Source organism: Pseudophryne corroboree, chromosome 6, assembly GCF_028390025.1.
Source record: "Pseudophryne corroboree isolate aPseCor3 chromosome 6, aPseCor3.hap2, whole genome shotgun sequence".
Classification (NCBI taxonomy): domain Eukaryota; kingdom Metazoa; phylum Chordata; class Amphibia; order Anura; family Myobatrachidae; genus Pseudophryne; species Pseudophryne corroboree.
This window is the reverse complement of record NC_086449.1, coordinates 224464566-224486595: the sequence shown is the minus strand read 5'-3', so window position 1 is coordinate 224486595 and position 22030 is coordinate 224464566.

Sequence of the window (22030 nt, the reverse complement as noted above, 5' to 3'; positions counted from 1 at the left end):
TGATGACGTTCGGGCGCGCTCGGGTTAACCGAGCAAGGCGGGAGGATCCGAGTCTGCTCGGACCCGTGAAAAAAACATGAAGTTCGTGCGGGTTCGGTTTCAGAGAAACCGAACCCGCTCATCTCTAGCGTAAACTTGCCAATATGCCATTTACGACACGGAGTGGCAAGGAACGGCTGAGGCCCTGGCCTATGTTCATGGCTAGTGGTTCAGATTCACATGAGGATGGAAGCACTCATCCTCTCGCTAGAAAAATGAAAAGACTTAAGCTGGCAAAAGCACAGCAAAGAATTGTGCGTTCTTCTAAATCACAAATCCCCAAGGAGAGTCCAATTGTGTCGGTTGCGATGCCTGACCTTCCCAACACTGGACGGGAAGAGGTGGCGCCTTCCACCATTTGCACGCCCCCTGCAAGTGCTGGAAGGAGCACCCGCAGTCCAGTTCCTGATAGTCAAATTGAAGATGTCACTGTTGAAGTACACCAGGATGAGGATATGGGTGTTGCTGGCGCTGAGGAGGAAATTGACAAGGAGGATTCTGATGGTGAGGTGGTTTGTTTAAGTCAGGCACCCGGGGAGACACCTGTTGTCCGTGGGACGAATATGGCCATTGACATGCCTGGTCAAATTACAAAAAAAATCACCTCGTCGGTGTGGAATTATTTTAACAGAAATGCGGACAACATTTGTCAAGCCGTGTGTTGCCTTTGTCAAGCTGTAATAAGTAGGGGTAAGGACGTTAACCACCTAGGAACATCCTCCCTTATACGTCACCTGGAGCGCATTCATCAGAAGTCATTGACAAGTTCAAAAATTTTGGGTGACAGCGGAAGCAGTCCACTGACAACTAAATCCCTTCCTCTTGTAACCAAGCTCCTGAAAACCACACCACCAACTCCCTCAGTGTCAATTTCCTCCTTAGACAGGAAAGCCAATTATCCTGCAGGCCATGTCACTGTCAAGTCTGACGAGTCCTCTCCTGCCTGGGATTCCTCCGATGCACCCTTGAGTGTAACGCCTACTGCTGCTGGCGCTGCTGCTGTTGCTGCTGGGAGTCGATCGTCATCCCAGAGGGAAAGTCGGAAGACCACTTGTACTACTTCCAGTAAGCAATTGACTGTCCAACAGTCCTTTGCGAGGAAGATGAAATATCACAGCAGTCATCCTGCTGCAAAGCAGATAACTCAGGCCTTGGCAGCCTGGGTGGTGTTAAACGTGTGTCCGGTATCCACCGTTAATTCACAGGGAATTAGAGAATTTATTGAGTTAGTGTGTCCCCGGTACCAAATACCATCTAGGTTCCACTTCTCTAGGCAGGCGATACCGAGAATGTACACAGACCTCAGAAAAAGAGTCACCAGTGTCCTAAAAAATGCAGTTGTACCCAATGTCTACTTAACCACGGACATGTGGACAAGTGGAGCAGGGCAGACTCAGGACTATATGACTGTGACAGCCCACTGGGTAGATGTATTGCCTCCCGCAGCAAGAACAGCAGTGGTGGCACCAGTAGCAGCATCTCGCAAACGCCAACTCGTTCCTAGGCAGGCTACTCTTTGTATCACCGCTTTCCATAAGAGGCAAACAGCTGACAACCTCTTATGGAAACTGAGGAACATCATCGCAGAATGGCTTACCCCAATTGGACTCTCCTGGGGATTTGTGACATCGGACAACGCCACCAATATTGTGCGTGCATTACATGTGGGCAAATTCCAGCACGTCCCATGTTTTGCACATACATTAAATTTGGTGGTGCAGAATTTTTTTTAAAATGACAGGGGCATGCAAGAGATGCTGTCGTGGCCCAAAGAATTGTGGGCCACTATCGGGATTCAGCCACCGCGTGCCGAAGACTGGAGCACCAGCAAACACTCCTGAACCTGTCCCGCCATCATCTGAAGCAAGAGGTGGTAACGAGGTGGAATTCAACCCTCTATATGCTTCAGAGGATGGAGGAGCAGCAAAAGGCCATTCAAGCCTATACATCTGCCTATGATATAGGCAAAGGAGGAGGAATGCACCTGACTCAAGCGCAGTGGAGAATGATTTCAACGTTGTGCAAGGTTCTGCAACCCTTTGAACTTGCAAAACGTGAAGTCAGTTCAGACACTGCCAGCCTGCGTCAGGTCATTCCGCTCATCAGGCTTTTGCAGAAGAAGCTGGAGACATTGAAGGAGGAGCTAAAACAGAGCGATTCCGCTAGGCATGTGGGACTTGTGGATGGAGTCCTTAATTCGCTTAACCAGGATTCACGGATGGTCAATCTGTTGAAATCAGAGCACTACATTTTGGCCACCGTGCTCGATCCTAGATTTAAAACCTACATTGTATTTCTCTTTCCGGCAGACACAAGTCTGCAGAGGTTCAAAGACCTGCTGGTGAGAAAATTGTCAAGTCAAGCGGAACGTGACCCGTCAACAGCTCCTCCTTCACATTCTCCCGCAACTGGGGCTGCGAGGAAAGGCTTAGAATTCCGAGCCCACCCGCTGGCGGTGATGCAGGGCAGTCTGGAGCGAGTGCTGACATCTGGTCCGGGCTGAAGGACCTGCCAATGATTACTGACATGTCGTCTACTGTCACTGCATATGATTCTGTCACCATTGAAAGAATGGTGGAGGATTATATGAGTGACCGCATCCAAGTAGGCACGTCAGACAGTCCGTACGTATACTGGCAGGAAAAAGAGGCAATTTGGAGGCCCTTGCAGAAACTGGCTTTATTTTACCTAAGTTGCCCTCCTTCCAGTGTGTACTCCAAAAGAGTGTTTAGTGCAGCCGCTCACCTTGTCAACAATCGGCGTATGAGGTTACTTCCAGAAAATGTGGAGAAGATGATGTTCATAAAAATGAATTATAATCAATTCCTCCGTGGAGACATTCACCAGAAATTGCCTCCAGAAAGTACACAGGACCTGAGATGGTGGATTCCAGTGGGGACGAATTAATACTCTGTGAGGAGGGGGATGTACACAGTGAAAGGGGTGAGGAATCGGAGGATGAGGAGGAGGTGGACATCTTGCCTCTGTAGAGCCAGTTTGTGCAAGGAGAGATTGATTGCTTCTCTTTTTGGTGGGGGTCCAAACCAACCAGTTCTTTCAGTCACAGTCGTGTGGCAGACCCTGTCGCTGAAATGATGGGTTTGTTAAAGTGTGCATGTCCTGTTTATACAACATAAGGGTGGGTGGGAGGGCCCAAGGACAATTCCATCTTGCACCTCTTTTTTCTTTAATTTATCTTTGCATCATGTGCTGTTTGGGGACTATTTTTTGAAGTGCCATCCTGTCTGACAGTGCAGTGCCACTCCTAGATGGGCCAGGTGTTTGTGTCGGCCACTTGGGTCGCTTAGCTTAGCCATCTAGCGACCTTGGTGCTCCTCTTTTTTTCTTTGCATCTTGTGCTGTTTGGGGACTATTTTTTAAATCTGCCATCCTGTCTGACACTGCAGTGCCACTCCTAGATGGACCAGGTGTTTGTGTCGGCCACTTGGGTCGCTTAGCTTAGCCATCCAGCGACCTTGGTGCACCTCTTTTTTTCTTTGCATCATGTGCTGTTTGGGGACTATTTTCTGAAGTGCCATCCTGTCTGACACTGCAGTGCCACTCCTAGATGGGCCAGGTGTTTGTTTCGGCCACTTGGGTCGCTTAGCTTAGTCATCCAGCTACCTCGGTGCAAATTTTAGGACTCAAAATAATATTGTGAGGTGTGAGGTGTTCAGAATAGACTGGAAATGAGTGGAAATTATGGTTATTGAGGTTAATAATACTATGGGATCAAAATGACCCCCAAATTCTATTATTTAAGCTGTTTTTGAGGGTTTTTTTGTAAAAAAACACCCAAATCCAAAACACACCCGAATCCAACAAAAAATTTTCAGGGAGGTTTTGCCAAAACGCGTCCGAATCCAAAACACGGCCGCGGAACCGAATCCAAAACCAAAACACAAAACCCGAAAAATTTCCGGTGCACATCACTAATATATATATATATATATATATATATATATATATATATATAAATGTAGACATGCTCATCGTGGCTACATCTCGGCGCGATCCTTGTTAGGCATGACCATCTGCACGTCTGTGGTGTGTGTCGTCTTAGACGCACACACGCCCCATTCGCATGAATGGGAGCTTCAAATCTTGCAATTTGACACAGCTAGGTGTGTGCACACCTAGACGCACTGAGAGTGCACATTTACTGCAGATGTAGCCACGATGAGCGTGGCTACATCTGTGTATGTGTATATATATATATATATATATATAGTCCCAATACAGAAGACAGCGGCACTCAGGGATTTAAGAAATGCAGTTGTATTCAAAAGTACAAGAAAGCCGACGTTTCGGGGCTCACCCGCCCCTTTGTCAAGGTGTGTGCCGGCCCATACCTTCTCTCTCTCTCTCTCTCTCTCTCTATATATATATATATATATATATATACTGTATATATATATAATATTCATCCGGTAGAACTGCCCGCACTCACAATATCAATGGCAGCTTGCCCCAGTGCACAATAATAATAATAATAATAATAATAATAATAATAATAATAATAATACATACAGGTGTAGCCAGCCTCGTGGCAAAGTAGTCACACCATGTGTGCCCTTGAATGGCTACACGCATGCGTATGCATGTGCACGGCCATACAGAATACATTAACTAGGTACCAGGTGCGAATAGCCGCAGCTAGGTGCACCAAATCGCACCTGCTATGCATATGCCCATGGACGAGGCTGGCTACATCTGTATATCTCCAATAAAAAGTAAATCCATACAGTAAATATATAGTAAATCCATAAATTGAAGGTAAGTGGCCAGTTATGCCCTCCATGGTGCTAGCCACAACCCAAGGCACAGACCACAACCCCAAGGGCGTAGCTACCATAGGTGCAGGGAGTGCAGACGCTATGGGGCCCAGAGCTGAGAGGGGCCCACCTTCCCTGTCACAGTTACATGTTTTTTATATATTTTTCACCATTGTGTAGTACATAGCGGCCTTACAAATGTTAGGACCTGCAATATATTTAGTTATGTTTCTGAACTTGCTCGTTGTAATGTGGTATAAAATTAACTGGAGGACACTATAATGCTGCATAATATATACTTGGGCAATGTAATGTGGCACAATATGAAGTAGAGGCACTATTATTTAGCATAATATGAACTGGGGATACTGTAATGTGGCATAATGTGTACTGGCAGCCCTACAATGCAACATAATATGAACTAGGGCACTACTTACTATGGGGCAAAATAGTAACTAGGACACAACATTAACAACTGCAGTGGAGAAGTGTCTCTCTAGAAGCATTGGGACAGGGGCCCCTTCAAAATGTTGCTATGGGCCCACAAAGTTCTGGCTACGCCCCTGCACAACCCATATCAGTAGTCACACTCCCACCATGCTGGTCACACCCCCTATGGCAGCGCACAATAGGCCCTTTATAAATTTCAGCTCCAGGCCCATGAGGACCTTAATCTGTCACTGCAAATGAAGACAATAGATATTAACAGAGCAATGCACAAAGAGCGTGTACTCATCTTTTTACCTTTATACCCTATTGGTTCATGGAACTGAGAGATGCATAATATGTCCATAGTGGGAATGCTGCACCTCAGATATTTTTATTCTGATACATACAAGTCCATCTTCTGCACACAGTGGGAGATAGAGCAGCAGGAGGATCTGGACAGAAGCCACAGGCATTAGGAGGGCTTTGGACAGCAGCAGGTGAGGGGAAAGTCTGTGGAGGGCAGCAGAAGGAAACTTTTCCTTCTCGTCGTCTTCATTGCACTTCCCGCTGTCCCTCCACAGCCGCTTCCTATACCCGGAAGTCCGCTGTAGAAGTCAGATGAGGGGAGGCGGAGCACATGAAAGGCAGACTCGTTAATGCTGCCTGCACCTGTGATCTGAGTCTACGTCATGAACTGCTTCAGCGGTAGGTCAGCACCAATCAGAGCGGATGCGAATGGCGTGCCCCCTCAACACCGGCGCCCGGGTCACATCCCCCTAGCCCCCCTAGTTGCGGCCATGCTACAGTGTGTGTAGTACTGCATATCGACCAATGCATCATTTGTATAAGTGCTGTAACAAGCAAATGATAGCTTTGAAAAGGGAATGATTAGGGACAGAGTAATGTAAGCAGATGTTTAATGCTCATTTCATTGCAAAATTTATGTTTGAGGGAAATACTCTTGAAACATTTAGCATCTCCATTAAAAAATATTAAGTACATAGCATCTTAGTTTTTATTGATTAGTGATTTGATTTAATGTATTTCATTTCCAATACATTTAGTAGAATAGATAACATCATTATTATTCAATGAAAAAGGTGCAGCACAACAGGAGAGTTTAATGTATTATGAGCAACAACATATTGGCTTACTTGCAAGGTAGGTGACTGCATGAGCTATTGGGCCCTCCTCTTCATCAGCCAGCTCATATATTCCTCTGTATAACAAGGCAGCTGCTCAAGTATTCACTCTTGGGGTTAAATTTACTAAAGATCGGTTTTGGATCTATCAATGATTATCAATGTTGGTTTGCAGTCTAAAAAAAAAGCATTTATTATGCATCAGTTTTAACTGTCATTTAAAAGTCGACATTGATACCTGTTGGATTTTAAATCCCTATACAAGAGCAGATCCAACAGCAGATCGTTAATGTAAAATGTCAATATCCATAATCACCCCAGGCCTCTGAGCAGAGCCGGCCATAGGTATAGGCAAACTAGGCAATTGCCTAGGGCATTTGATATGCCTAGGGGCATCAGCAGCTTCTGCTGATTAAAATGATATGCAACATGCCTATATTCTGTGTGTACCATTTCATATGCAGATACAGCCACAGTCTCACGCTGTATATAGGCATGCTGCATATCATTTTAATCAGCAGAAGATGCTTATGCATCCTAGCCACATAGCAATGCAAATAAGATGCATTTTCATTAAAAAAAAAGTGCCCAACGTTAGCATTGAGGCAAGATTTATGAGGACACTTCTGTACGCAAGCAGAGGCAAAGGTCACAGTGTTAGTGGCAGTGTGAGTGCTGTGTGCATGTGAGTGGGTTGGTTGTGCAGTAGTGTTCGGAATATGTGTAAGGAGCATTGGGGGTCATTCCGAGTTGTTCGCTCGTTATTTTTTTCTCGCAACGGAGCGATTAGTCACTAATGCGCATGCGCAATGTCCGCAGTGCGACTGCGCCAAGTAAATTTACTATGCAGTTAGGTTTTTTACTCACGGCATTACAAGGTTTTTTCTTCGTTCTGGTGATCGTAATGTGATTGTCAGGAAGTGGGTGTTTCTGGGCGGAAACTGGCCGTTTTATGGGAGTGTGTGAAAAAACGCTACCGTTTCTGGGAAAAACGCGGGAGTGGCTGGAGAAACGGAGGAGTGTCTGGGCGAACGCTGGGTGTGTTTGTGACGTCAAACCAGGAACGACAAGCACTGAACTGATCGCACTGGCAGAGTAAGTTTCGAGCTACTCAGAAACTGCTAAGAAGTGTCTATTCGCAATTCTGCTAATCTTTCGTTCGCAATTTTGATAAGCTAAGATTCACTCCCAGTAGGCGGCGGCTTAGCGTGTGCAAAGCTGCTAAAAGCAGCTTGCGAGCGAACAACTCGGAATGACCACCATTATGTGTGTTATGTAAAAATGCATTAATAATGTGCAACATGTGTAAGGGGCACTATGTATAAGGGCATTAATAATGTGCGGCATATGTGTAACAGGGTAGTACTGTATGCAGGCCCGGCGCTACCCGCTCAGCGAAGGGATGCAAAGCAGGTAGGCGCCAGGCAGGAGAGGCGCTCTACCGGCCTTGCATCCCCGCTGCTGCGCCTGCCGCATGTCCCCTGCTGCTGCCGGCTTCTGTACCTGTCACTGAATGACAGGCAGCAGCGCCGGCAGCTTCTAGCCTCCTCCTCCTCCCTGTGAAGCGGCTGGGGCTGTGTGCAGTGCGGGTTGCGGGTCCCAGAAAGGGGGCAGAGCTACACGTGTGCAGGGGGCGGAGCTACACGGGACCAGGCAGCTGTACTGGGGGAGCGTCAACAGTGGTGGCCTGTCAGACTTGGTAAGAGAAAAATGTGTGTGTGTGTGTGTGTGTGTGTGTGTGTATTTTTCTTCTTTAGTCTGAACATTGCTTTCTTAATTAGACATTCAAAAACATGTTTTATTTCAGTACTATATACAAGGCATGCATTTGTCTCCATGTCAGAAGACTACACTTTTAAAATCATGTGGCTTTTCAGAGATATATCCCACCAATGAAAAAGACATATGTTTATAGTGCATGTAAAAATAGCTTATATTAATCTTATTAAAATGACTGTAATAAGAAAATCCATCCAAATTATTTCTTTTTGGATAGGTTGAAATGTAAAATTCATCATTGACTTATTATTTTAAATCAGTGGGGGTATGTGTGTATGTGAGGTGTGTATGTGTGCGCGCATTATAGATGCTACTACTGGGGGGCATTACTTATAAGGACGCTACTACTGGGAGGCATTACTTATAAGGACGCTACTACTGGGGGGCATTACTTATAAGGACGCTAATACTGGGGGGTATTACTTATAAGGACGCTAATACTGGGGGGCATTATGTATAAGGACGCTACTACTGGTGGGCATTACGTATAAGGATGCTACTACTGGGGGGCATTACTTATAAAGACGCTACTACTGGGGGGCATTACGTATAAGGACGCTACTAGTGGCGGGCATTACGTATAAGGACGCTACTAGTGGTGGGCATTACGGATAAGGACACTACTATTGGCGGGCATTACGGATAAGGACGCTACTACTAGCGGGCATTATGTATAATGACGCTGCTATTGGGAGGCATTATGTGAATGAGCAACACTACTACGTGCGGTGTAATGTGAATAAGATTGTGCTACGGTGTGCGGAAATTCAAATGGGGGTACTATTGTGTGATCACGCCACTTCCTTGCGAGACTACACCCCTTTTCCTGACACACGTCGAAGGTGCGCGATGACCTTTCGTGAAGTATGAGAGGGCGCAAATTTATAGTTTGCAGGGGGGCGCCGAACACCCTAGCACCGGCCCTGACTGTATGTGTGTCATTATGTGTATAAGGGCATTAATAATGTGCGGCATATGTGTAAGGGACATTATTTGTAAAAGGGCATTAATAAAGGTTGTCATAATGTGTAAGGCGCATTATGTTTATAAGGACATTAGTAATGCGTCTCATATGTGTAAGGGGCGTTACTGTGTGGAATTATGTGTATAAATGCATTACTAATGTGTGGCATTATGTGTATAAGGTGCTGTATGTGGCGTTGCGTATAGAAAGGGCACTACTGTGTCGTCTAATGTGAATAAAGAGCAATAAGGTGTGGTGTAATGTGAATAAGGAGCAATTCAGTGTGATGTAATGTGAATAAGGGGCTCTACTGTGAGGAGTAACTTTTAAGGTAAAGTAGTACTAATGTGGAATTTAATATGAATTATGGACAGTATCTCATGATCAAATGTGAATAAAATTGCAGTACTGTGTGGGGTAATTGGAATTGGGGTTACTATTGTGTGGCCATGCCCCTTGCCAGCAAAAACACACCCCTTTTTGGTCTGTGCGCCAAATGTGCGAACTGTTCCTATTTAAAATATAGGGGGTACAAACACCAAAATAAGGACTGCTACGGGTGAGGGGTGATAGTGCTGGGAAAGAGGTGCAAGGTCAGAGGCGGAACCAGCGGTTGTGCTAGGGGGCACCAGCCAAAATCTTTCCTAGGGCATCATATTGGTTACGGCCGGCTCTGCCTCTGAGCCTAGGTTGGTATTGGAAAATAGGGGGGGGGGAAACAGCATGGGGTTCCCCCTATATTCCAACAACCAGCACCAAGCTGAACTAGCTGGGGGGCTGACAATATAGCAGGGGGACACTCAGCAAGCGGTCCAACTGCCATAATGGCAAGCAGCCCTAAACTGGCCTGCCCAGGGCTGGAATCCCTGGAGAAGTGGGTATCTCCCGTCTCCCAATAAATAAATAAATAAATAAAATGGGGATGGGCTCATTGGTCTCTGCCTGGGCACTATAACACTTTTTGCACACTTTTTTTTACAGGTGTTCTACAAAACCCTTACTGTCTGGGCATGCTGGCACTTGGGCAGGCTTGCTGAGGCTGTAGTTTTAGTTTTGCAAACCAACCATTACTAAATGTCCTTTACTTGTTAGTTGGACTGATGTTCCTAAGGGTCCTAATTCAGGTTTTGGTTATTTTGGCATTGGTTTTGACTTTAGTAAATGGTTGGTTTGGAAAACCGATGGAAATCAACCAAAATTGTAAAATCGACCAATAAAAAATATGCTCCTTGGTCTCTTTCACCAGCCAACACACTAGCTTCCTGAATTGCTCTGCATTCCCATAAATTATAATATAATGATGCTATCCAAACAAACATGTATACAATGCTACAATGTTGTTTTCCAAACTGAAACTCGTTAACTATTATTATTTTCTTTTTTGACTAGGGTGCCACATGGTGTTCACTGCACCATACATTGATCAGCAAATAGTATACTGTTGAGTCCTATTTCATCTTACCCGCGGCTGCTAATAGTTGCAGGTTATTTGACCTGATGACAGTGCCCATGGATGTGTGCGAGCATTGCATACGCACCCGATCCATAGGATCACATGGTGCATACGCTCCTGCGAAAGGGTCAGGCGGTCGGGCTCCCGGCGCCGGGATGCTAGTCGCCGGGAGCCCGACCGCCGGCCAGCCGTAGTGAACCCCACACAGGGTGGTCTTCTGTTTGCCGCGGTCGGGCTCCCGGCGCTCAGTATACCGGCGCCGGGAGCCCGACAGCCGGCATACCGACACTTATTTTCCCTCGTGGGGGTCCACGACCCCCATAGAGGGAGAATAAAATAGTGTGGCACGCATAGCGCGCCACCGTGCCCGTAGCGTGGCGAGCGCAGCGAGCCCACAAGGGGCTCATTTGCGCTCGCCAAGCTGTCGGTAAGCCGGCGGTCGGGCTCCCGGCGCCGGGATGCTGGTCGCCGGGAGCCCGACCGCCGGCCAGCCGTAGTGAACCCCACACACAGGCACAGCTAATTGCAATCATGATACATGTGTCCTCGCAATCCAATCACGGGTAAGTTGAATAACGGACATATAAGTACATAAATGCACAGGATAATTACACAATGATACAACCGAATGAATGATAGATGTTAGTAGAATGGGTTGGGCACCTAATACCGGCAATCAGGATCCCGACAGTCAGAATCCAAATACATCCCAGTATTTTTACCCTACCGCTAATCACTATCCTAACCCACCCCATCTAAGCCTAACCCTAACCGTTCTCCCTGCAGCCTAACCTTAAACTCCCCCACCCTAGCAGCCTGATCCTCCAACTAGTGCCTGACCCTAACCACAATCTTTGTACTTACCACCAGGATGAGTAGAGATTCTGTCCATCGGGATCCCGTTGTTGATCTTCTGACTGCTGGGATCCTGAGTGCCAGTATTTTGACTGCATACCAGTAGAATATAGGTCGACTAACTATTGGTAGTAGCAGCAGCAACAATGGGTCAAACTGAAGAGCTGTTGGGAAGGGGTATGATGCAAAGCTATAATCAATGAGCCTGTACTCCCTGGGTGGGTTAATCAATAAGGGAAAAAGGGAAGGGTGAATATCTTCTGCACCAGTCAAAAAAATCAATAAACATTCCTTTGGATGTAATAGATACCCCATTAATACATGTATTGCGGTTTAATTCACAGTCATATGTTGGGGGTGCTGCCACAGGCAATAAGATTGAAGGCAAATGTAAGATAGAGAAGATTGTCTCTTGGTTGGCGCACTATGAGAACAGAAAATTAATTTGTCTAAAATATAACTTTTAATATTAATCAATTAAAAAGTGATGTGAAATATATGTGGAAAAATACAACAAATAAAAGATACTATGTCAATTAAAAAATGTATTCACTGTGTTTCATTTACTGTATTCTTGTATCACTTATGATTGTGTTAGTGTTTATAAGACCAAACCCACTGAGCGATGATCACATGATCCCACTCTCAGTAAATTGACTGGCACAGGTAAGATCACCTATATGGTTTTGGGTCCAACTGGTTATTATAAAGTATATCACAATGTCAAAAATTATATTGTATTATATTATTATTATTATTATTATTATTATTATTATAGGTATTATATGGTGGTACAAAAATGATCATGGGTACAAAGTAAGGGACCAAGGATAAGTTATTACCTCGGTTTAAGGGAAAGTCAGAACAATATAATTTTCGACACTGAGTGGGAATACCGGGGTGGTGTCGGTTTATCGACAGGTGTTAGGATTCCGGCGTCGGTCTCTGGGATCCTGACAGCCTGTAAATTGACTGCATCCCATGTGGAGGGCTGGTAAGCTTTACTGAAGAGTTGATCCTTAAGGTATCTTTGGGCCTAATTCATGTTTGCAACAAAATAGCAAAGAGAGAAATATATATTGCACTGGAATAGATATGGGGGGTCTATTCATGAAGCAGTGAAGAGTGGAGAAAAGGACCACTGGAGAAGTTGCCTATGGAAACCAATCAGCTTTGAAGGAAGCCTTGATCAAGTACATGCTATAAAATGTAAGGGAGATGCTGATTGGTTGCCATGGGCAAATTCTCCACTGGTCTGTTTCTCCACAGTTTTCACTGCTTCATGAATAAACCCCTTTATCTTTGATTAATTAGTTATACAGTTTAAGTTTTGAAATCCCCTATCAAAATAGATATGTATCTGTATATTAAATTGGGGGTGCTAACACAGATCCAGAAAAATGAGTACAACAAAATAACAAACGAAGACTCTTCAGGTGCACATGAGTTCCATTTAAAACATATATTTTATTTAATTACTTTTAAAATGCATCTATGAATATGCTTGGTTCATGCAAAATATTGTTAAAATATAGATATAGTGTACAAAGAAAAGTAGCGAAATAAAAACATTACAACCATTGGCCTGTTTCTGTTTATTCTTTTATAATTTATTTCTTAATAAAAATTCAAGTTCCTTAGTCAGTGTCTGTTTGCTAGGTAAGAAGTGGATACTTTTAGATTTATTCAGTAGCAGTCCCTTACTTGCAACAATGTAACATCCTGGGATCCTCCTCCATTGCCCTGCACAGCAATTCCAACAGAAATGCCCCCCCCCCTCTCCCCCCACCTATGTCAATTGATGATGCTAGTGTTGCAAGTGTTACTGATGAGCTGCGACCACTTCCCCCTTTCTCAGGTCCTGGTAGCTCCATGGTCCTATGTCATCTACAGACCAACCCTCTTGGTACTCTCACACACTGTTTCCCTTGGACAGCATTCATCCCCTCCTCAGGTTCTGTGCATCTCGAGGACAAAATGAGAGGGAGCTGGAGGGACAAGAGAGGTGGAGGAGCTGCTGGAGGTATATAGGGAATGGAGCTGCTGGAGGTACACAGGCAGTGAGCTGTTGCAGAGACAGAGGCATAGATGTGTATAAGGGGCACTACTGTGGGCATTATGTGTATAAGCAGCACTTCGGTCGTCATTATGTGTAAAGGGCACTACAACTGTGGGCATTATGTGTAAAGGGTACTACTACTGTGGGCATAATGTGTAAGGGTCACTACTACTGTGGACATTGTATACAAAGGGCACTACTGTCTGGCATAACATGTATAAAGGGTATCATTGTGAAGTGCAAAGTGAATAAAGGGAGTGATATAATCATAATGATGGGCATTACTATGTGGTGTATTATGAATCAGGGGCACTACATGCGGTGTATTGTGAATGAGATTGTGCTACTGTGTGGTGTAATTTGAATTGGGGGTACTATTGTATGACCACGCTGCTTCTTTGTGAGATTAATGCTCCTTTATAAAGTATGGGAAGTAGGGCACTCATTTATAGTTTACAGGGGGCTTCCAAAAACACTAGCACTGGTCCTGGCTCCACTTAATGTGAGGGGGGATTTGGGGGGAGGTGGTGGACCAAATAGATTCCACCACCTCTCCAGGACCACTTTGAGCCCTGGTATACACTATTTTGTTGTTAGGCGTAGAAAGAATGCAAGTAAGCAAGTCAAATAGATACTTTTGTATTTATTCAGTAACAGTCCCTTACTTGTAACAGTATAATGTTCTGGGACCTGTAACAATCCCCACTATTTAGTTTTTAAGTGTAGAAAGAATACAAATAAACAGATGATGTGTATCAATAAGCAGCCCTCAGATGTACCTTATCTGTACACAGAGCCGGATTAAGGGGGGGTGCTCTGGGGGTAAGTACCCCGGGCCTCCTCATCTGAAAGGGCCCCCTGCCATCCGCCAGATCTGATCTCTAATCCGATCCATGGCGCTGCGCTCCCCTCCCCACTGACAGACCAGCGGTCATGGTCAGAGCCGCCGTCGTTGCAGAGCTGGCTGGGCTTCTTGCTGAGTGACGGCTCAACCGCCCAATAGGATGGTAAGTTGCATCCTGAGGCTCAGTGACTGGCTGAGCACGCAGGCTGCAGAGAAGAAGAAAGCTCCCTGGAAGTGTAGAGTCTGTGCTGTGGACTGTGGATGTGTGCTGGCCGGGTGGAAACTGGAAGGACAGAGAGGAACCTTCAAGCACTCACTGCCCTATTAGTAAGGATTTATTGATTTTTTTTTTCTTAGGTATGCATTCAATTTGTGTATGTATTTATATATATATATACTGTATATATATATATATATATATATATGCACACTGTATATGTATATATATATATATATATATATATATATATAATGTATGTATGGGACAAGGTCAGGATCCTGGCAGTCAAAATACCATCACCGGAATCCCAACACTTCCCAGAATCCTGACCGCCGGAATCCGGAATGACTGTTTGCAGGCCCATCAGAGAGGTAAAGCACAAGGGGGGAGGTTAGGTTTAAGCTGCAGGGGGAGGGTTTAGGCACCCCCGGGAATGGTTATGGTTAGGCTGCGGCTGGGGGGGGGGGGGTTAGGTTTAGGCTGCGGGATAGGAGATTAGGGTTAGGCACCTCCTGGGAGGGTTAGGCTGCGGGGGTGTGGGAGGGTTATGTTTAGGCTGCGGAAAGTGAGGGTTAGGGGGAAATTAGGGAAAGGAAAGTATACTTACCTTGCTCCTGTTGGGATTCTCACCATCGGGATGCTGTGGTCGGTATTCTGACTGCTGGCATATAAAACCCAATACATATGTGTGTGTGTGTATACATACATATATATATATATATATATATATATATATACATATAAATAAATATATTTGTGTATATATATATATATATATATATATATATCTTTAGTTTTAGACCTCAGGGCCCCCCGTCCTAAGTACCTCGGGCCCCCAATGTCTTAATCCAGCTCTGTCTGTACACCAATAATTTGAGGCTGTTGTATGTACAGAATTATATTATCCTGCTCTTTGGGAATATATCCTCTAGTTATATCAATCTGTTAGAATACAGAGAGGACAGTTCACCACAGAGTATAGGGCGCTTCCTATGCTATGCCTAGTACTATGAAGTTATTGCTACTGTATAACCAGTTTGGTAGGACCATTCACATGATCATTCACTGTCATATGTCCCACATTCAAAAATCATGTCTAATGTACTGTATATAACCATTAACAGTGCAGCTCCCAGTTATGATAAATAATAAATAGTTTCTTTGATGCAGATGTCAGTTTAGCATCTCTCACTATAATGTGTCAGGTGCAATGATCATTACTCTATCATATTGTGACTCTATTACATGTCTCTCACTCACGGTGTCAGACACATCGGTCTCTCTTATACTGTATGTGGGTGAACTAATGATATAAATACATCAAGTGCAAATACAGACACACTTAGTTGGGACTACTCCCTTTATCCTAGATTCATTTTAAAATCTAGTGAGAATGATTGTCGTTTTGATATTGGACAGATTTAATTCCATGTCTCTCACTTAAAGTATCAGACCAAGTGGTTCCACATGGGGTTTTTCCCTTGTGGGTATAGTAACTGGTACTACTATAATAGTCCAATACTTAAATATATACCGCTCTGGAAAATTCCCAGTTTATTTAAACCACTGGTAATGTTAATACAAAACTGGTTGTATACCTATAGAAAGAAGGTACTGGCACCAATAGCTTTTTTTTTTAAATACAAAGTATCTTTTCTAATTATTCTGATCATATAATTAACTGAATAAATACATGGGGGTTAGATTTCTTTCTGATAACATGTATTATCCACTTGCACATGCATTAATTGTATACCCAACTCCCGCAATATAATGACTGTTACTGATTGTATTTAAATATTACAAATGCAGGTATTGTTTAGACTACCAAAAGCTTTATGTAATTTAAATCAATTCCTTCATTTAAATGTAACTTTGCATCAAAAATAGTGACTAAATCAGAGCAATCTGCATGTTATATAGATACTATGGTATATCTTCCGCTATGTGGTATTCGCCAGTGGAGCGTGTTCCACTATTTGTTGCATATAGATTAATTCCAAAACCTCATGCTATAGAGTAACCGCTACGGGCTAAGGTTAAGTCAATATTTTAGGATACAGGTAATATATGGGTAGCTGCCACAACCCAATACAGTTTGAATCAGTTAATCGGTTTATTTATAACTGTGCAGCAAACAGTAATGCTTCTATTCGAGTAGTGCTGTATAGGTGGTGTAATAAATCTCTCTCCTGCTATGCGGTATTACCCGCCTGAACGTCTCTCTCTATTCAGGAGTACATTAGTATTAATGATCAATGGAGCATGTATGCATAGCATCAGACATTAGGGAACATATAGAAACAACAAACAGTCGGTTATAGTAACTGACGTACGTTTCGCATTACAGCTTTAATGAGGCAACCGGAGCTATGGAACAGGAAGTCCCTTTATGTCTCCCGCATCCAATCAAATTGGTTTGCGGGTCATTTGAACTTGGGTAACGTAGCAAACATTTATTATGTTTATTCTATGGTTAATCCTTTTTGAGAATTCTATATTTCTGCAGTGCGGTACACTGGGTTCCACAGGGAATAACATCAGGGTGTAGAGTAGGATCTTGATCCGAGGCACCAACAGGCTAAAAGCTTTGACTGTTCCCAGGATGCATAGCGCCACCTCCTCTATAACCCCACCTCCGGGCACAGGAGCTCAGTTTTGTAGTTCGTGCCATGCAGTGCAGGCATACAACAGGCAGGGCTGATACAGCAGCCATCAGAAGAGCTTTTATAAGTAAATTTTGAAGACTTCAAGGGCTGCAGCAGAAACACTCTGAGTGTTAAATGTCACTCTTACATCTCCTGCTGCAGCTCCATCACCTCCCCCAGCGGCGTTGTATACTCCCGTGTCCTAGTTGCCGGGTACTTACAGCGGAGGCTCCGGTTATCTTCAGTCAGGCACACACACCACCGCAGCTCTCCTGGATCACGTGGCCACACTTAGGGAGGAGGTAAGAGGGTCCCCCAGACGGGACCTGCTGGAAACCGCAATCCAGCGTGGCCGGTGGGAGGCGGGCCGTGCGCACTGGCATGGACACTGTGGCAGTACAGGGACCCCACTAGTCCACCAGCGCAGGGGCACAGGTCGGTTTTATTAAAAAACATTTTTATATGGCCCACAGTACCCGGTGGTGAAGTCCAGCAAGGGGATAAGGCTCTGACCTGTAACCCCTCCCCCAGCCATATGGCACCATTTAGAGTAAATGTTCCCACCCTGGAGCTGCATCTCTCTCTCTCCCTCACTTCCTGTCAGTGTTTGGGTGTCATTTTCGCATGCTGAGCTGATCCTTGGTCTGTTTGGGCAAAACTTCTCTGTAAAGCCGCCTGCATGTCAGTGCTGTGCATTTTACAGGACACTTAAGTATTCTACATGTCTGTTGACAGTGTTAGTTAAGAAACAGTGCACTTAGTCAGGGTTATGTAGTACAAGTACCCTGTGATATACATCCAGTATTTACTGTGCATTGATATATCTATTGATTGTATAGCTGTACTTAGTACTACTCTGTATTGCTAGTCCAGTGCAGTTTTATTGCATGTCATAATTTCTGCATTATACATGTGACTGTGTGTGTGCATATACAGCTGCTGCGTGACTTCCATTCCGTGTATCTCACTCAGATTGCTATCCCTATATTCTGTACCCTGAGGGGGCTAAGTGCGTCAGGGCTATTATTTAATATAGGTGTTTCACAGGATATACTTGTTGAGTATTTTTCTCTGTGATTTTCAGTCACCATATACCTCTTGAATTCTCTGTTTGTGCTAATACACTGCACAGGGGGTTCTTGACAAGGTATTAGACTGCTGATATTGTACTGAGTTGCCCATGATTTGAGCTTAATGGTATATCAGCTACAAGGGACGATGGAGCTGTGGCTGATCCCACATTGTGTGGTGGTGCTGCTACGGACACGTTAGAGGAAAACATAGCAGCAGAGGGTTCAGATTCTGGGGGTTCCCTACCCCTCAGTAGGACCGTAGCAACGGGGGTTCATAATGACCCACTTTGGGCTACTTTCTCCACGTTATTAAGTACGCTGATAACTAGACTTACGCCCCCCCATGGGACCTCACATGCCGGTACAACCGCATATTGTCCCGGTGGTTAATCCTCCATGGGCAGATCACCTGTCCACTCAGTTACAGCAATTGAACTACTCACTGACAAAATAAAAATCTAACGCTCGCCCGCCTAAGACCAAGGGGTCCTCTAAGCGGGCCATTACTCACAATCCACCCACGTCCCAGACACCTCGTCTGATGAGGATAGCGTGTATACTGATCCCACAGATACTAATCCAGATACTTCTGATGGGGAATCTGTCTCACAGGTGGATGTTCCTGACTTATTGGAGGCTATCAGACTAATTCTTCAAATTACTGATGACCCAGAGCCTGATGCTATTTCTAAGAAACCGGACAGATTTAAATGTCAGAAGGTTGTTAAACAAGTTTTACCTCACTCTGACCATTTAGTTGGCATACGTCAGGAATCCTGGGAAAATCGGGAAAGAAATTCACACCTCACAAGATAATGTTGGCTCGCTATGCCCTCGCTGCGGAGCTAAGTAAAAATTGGGAAACACCCCCGTCTGTGGATTCGCAAGAGGCGCGGCTGGTGGTTTCCTCAGCTCTACCTTTAACTACCGTCACTTCTCTGAAAGAGCCGACGGATAAGCGTGTGGTGAGTTGCTTAAAGGTGATTTACACCCTAGCAGGAGCTGTGCATCGGCCCACTATTGCAGCTACTTGGGCTGCAGAAGCTATTGAAGCGTGGGCTCAGGAGGTGGAAGGGGAGCTGCCTTCCAACATTTCTGATAATGCTAGACAATGTCTCTCTTATATTGTTACAGCCTCTCATTACATTAAGGAGGTGGCTTCTGATCCATTTTGGCTTGCCGGATTCTATGGTTACGGTCCTGGTCTGTGGAGCTGGATGCTAAGAAAACCCTGGAGGTGCTCCCTTTTAAGGGAAACATTCTTTTTGGAGAGGACCTCAACAAAATAGTGGCTGACTTAGCTTCTGCAAAAACAACGTGTCTACCTAGTACTGCTCCTTCGGTGCCGAAGGTTAAGAGTACTTTCTTTCACTCCTTTCATCCTTCAGGTAAAGCAAAAGGTCAGGTGTACCCGAAACAGGCTCGCACTTCCAAAACCACTAAGCCCAAACCTAAAGCCTGGGTACAGGAATTCGTCACTCGAGGTTACGCCATATCCTTCAAGAATCGCCCCCCTCATCGATTTTGCCTGACAGACGTCCCTTCGGATCAGGTGAAGGCAAAAACTCTTCATTCGGTGGTACAGTCCCTCCTGGACACAGGAGTGGTAGTACAGGTGCCTTTGGCTCAGAGAGGCAAGGGGTACTATTCACCGCTGTTCCTAGTCCCGAAACCGAATGGGTCCTCTCAGCCCATTCTCAACCTCAAGTCCTTGAACAAATCTGTGAGAGTCTCCAAGTTTCGTATGGAAACTCTTCGCTCTATTGTTCTGGCCTTGGAGCCCGGGGATTATATGGTCTCCCTGGACATACAGGATGGTTACCTGCATATTCCTATTGCAATGTCACATCAGCAGTACCTGAGGTTTGCTGTGGGTAACCTCCATTATCAATTTCGTGCTTTACCTTTTGGTTTGACCACAGCTCAGCGAGTCTTCACGAAGGTCATGGCGATGATGATGGCTGTACTCCGCCGTTAAGGGGTCAGGATCCTCTGGACGACTTGTTGATCCTGTCAAATTCCCAAGAACTTCTCCTTCCTCATCTGGATTTGACGCTCCAGTTTCTGCAAGCCAACGGGTGGTTCATCAACTGGAAGAAATCTTCCCTGGTCCCTGCTCAGAGCATGGTGCACCTGGGGGCATTGTTGGACACTCACAACCAGAGGTTGTTCTTGTCTCAGGAGAAGGTCCTGAAACTTCAGGACAGGATTCAATACTTCCTATCTCGTCCGCAAGTCTCGATACACTCGGCAATGCAAGTGCTAGGTCTCATGGTGTCGGCTTTCGACATGGTGGAGTACACTCAATTCCATTCCCGCCCTCTGCAGAAACTGATTCTTACCAAGTGGGATGGCCTGCCTCACCGGATCAGGTCTCACATGATATCCTTATCTCCAGAGGTCCATCTGTCACTGAGTTGGTGGCTGCAGAACCAACGTTTGAGCAGGGGTCCTCCCTTCTGGATCTCCAACTGGGTCCTTCTGAGGACGGATGCCAGTCTGAGAGGTTGGGGCGTGGTGTTGGAGCAACACTCCCTTCAGGGTCGGTAGACCAGGGATGAGTCTCTCCTCCTGATAAACATTCTGGAACTGCGGGCAGTGTTCAATGCACTGAACTTGGCCCAACATTTAGTACAAAACAGACCTGTTCAAGTACAGTTGGACAACACCACCACAGTGGCGTACATAAATCATCAAGGTGGCACTCGAAGCCATATGGCAATGAGGGAAGTATCAAGGATTCTTCAGTGGGCGGAACGCCATCTACCGGCCATATCGGCAGTGTTTATTCAGGGGGTCCTAAATTGGGAAGCGGACTTCCTCAGTCGTCAGGATGTACACGCCGGAGAGTGGAGCCTCCATCCAGAAGTATTTCAACTCCTAGTGGAAAAGTGGAGCCTCCCAGATGTGGACCTGATGGCGTCTCGACACAATCACAAGGTTCCGGTCTTCGGAGCAAGAACAAGGGATCCTTAAGCAGCATTCGTGGATGCACTGGCAATTCCATGGAACTTTCGGCTGCCCTACGTGTTCCCTCCGGTGTCACTTTTGCCCAGGGTAATAAGGAAGTTCAAGCAAGAAGGAGGACTCCTGCTTCTGATTGCCCCAGTGTGGCCCAGACGGCATTTGTCCTCAGACCTTCAGGGTCTCTCGATATAGCGTCCCCTTCAACTTCCACAGCGCCCAGATCTCCTCGTTCAGGACCATTGTGTATATCAGGATTTGGCCCGGTTGGCTTTGACGGCGTGGCTTTTGAAGCTTCGGTCCTGAGGGCCAAAGGTTTTTCTAAGGCGGTCATTCAAACCATGTTGAAGGCCCGGAAACCGGCTTCTGCCCGGATTTCTCATAGGGTCTGGCATTCTTACTTTGCTTGGTGCGCATCTAACAATCAGGACGCTTACAAGTTTAGTGCGGCCAAACTTTTGGCCTTTCTGCAACAGGGCCTGGACTTGGGCATTCATCTGGCCTCCATCAAGGTTCATATTTCTGCCTTGTCGGTTTGGTTTCAGAGAAAAATTGCGACTCTACCTGATGTTCATACATTCACTCAGGGTGTGTTATGGATTCAACCTCCTTACGTCCCGCCTGTGGCTCCTTCGGATTTGTCGTGGTTATGTAGGCATTACAAGGGTCTCCATTTGAGCTTCTTGAATCAGCAGACCTTAAGTGGCTTTCTCTTAAGATATTGTTTCTACTGGCTATTGCCTCTGCTAGACGGTTGTCGGATTTGGGTGCCTTGTCTTGTAGGTC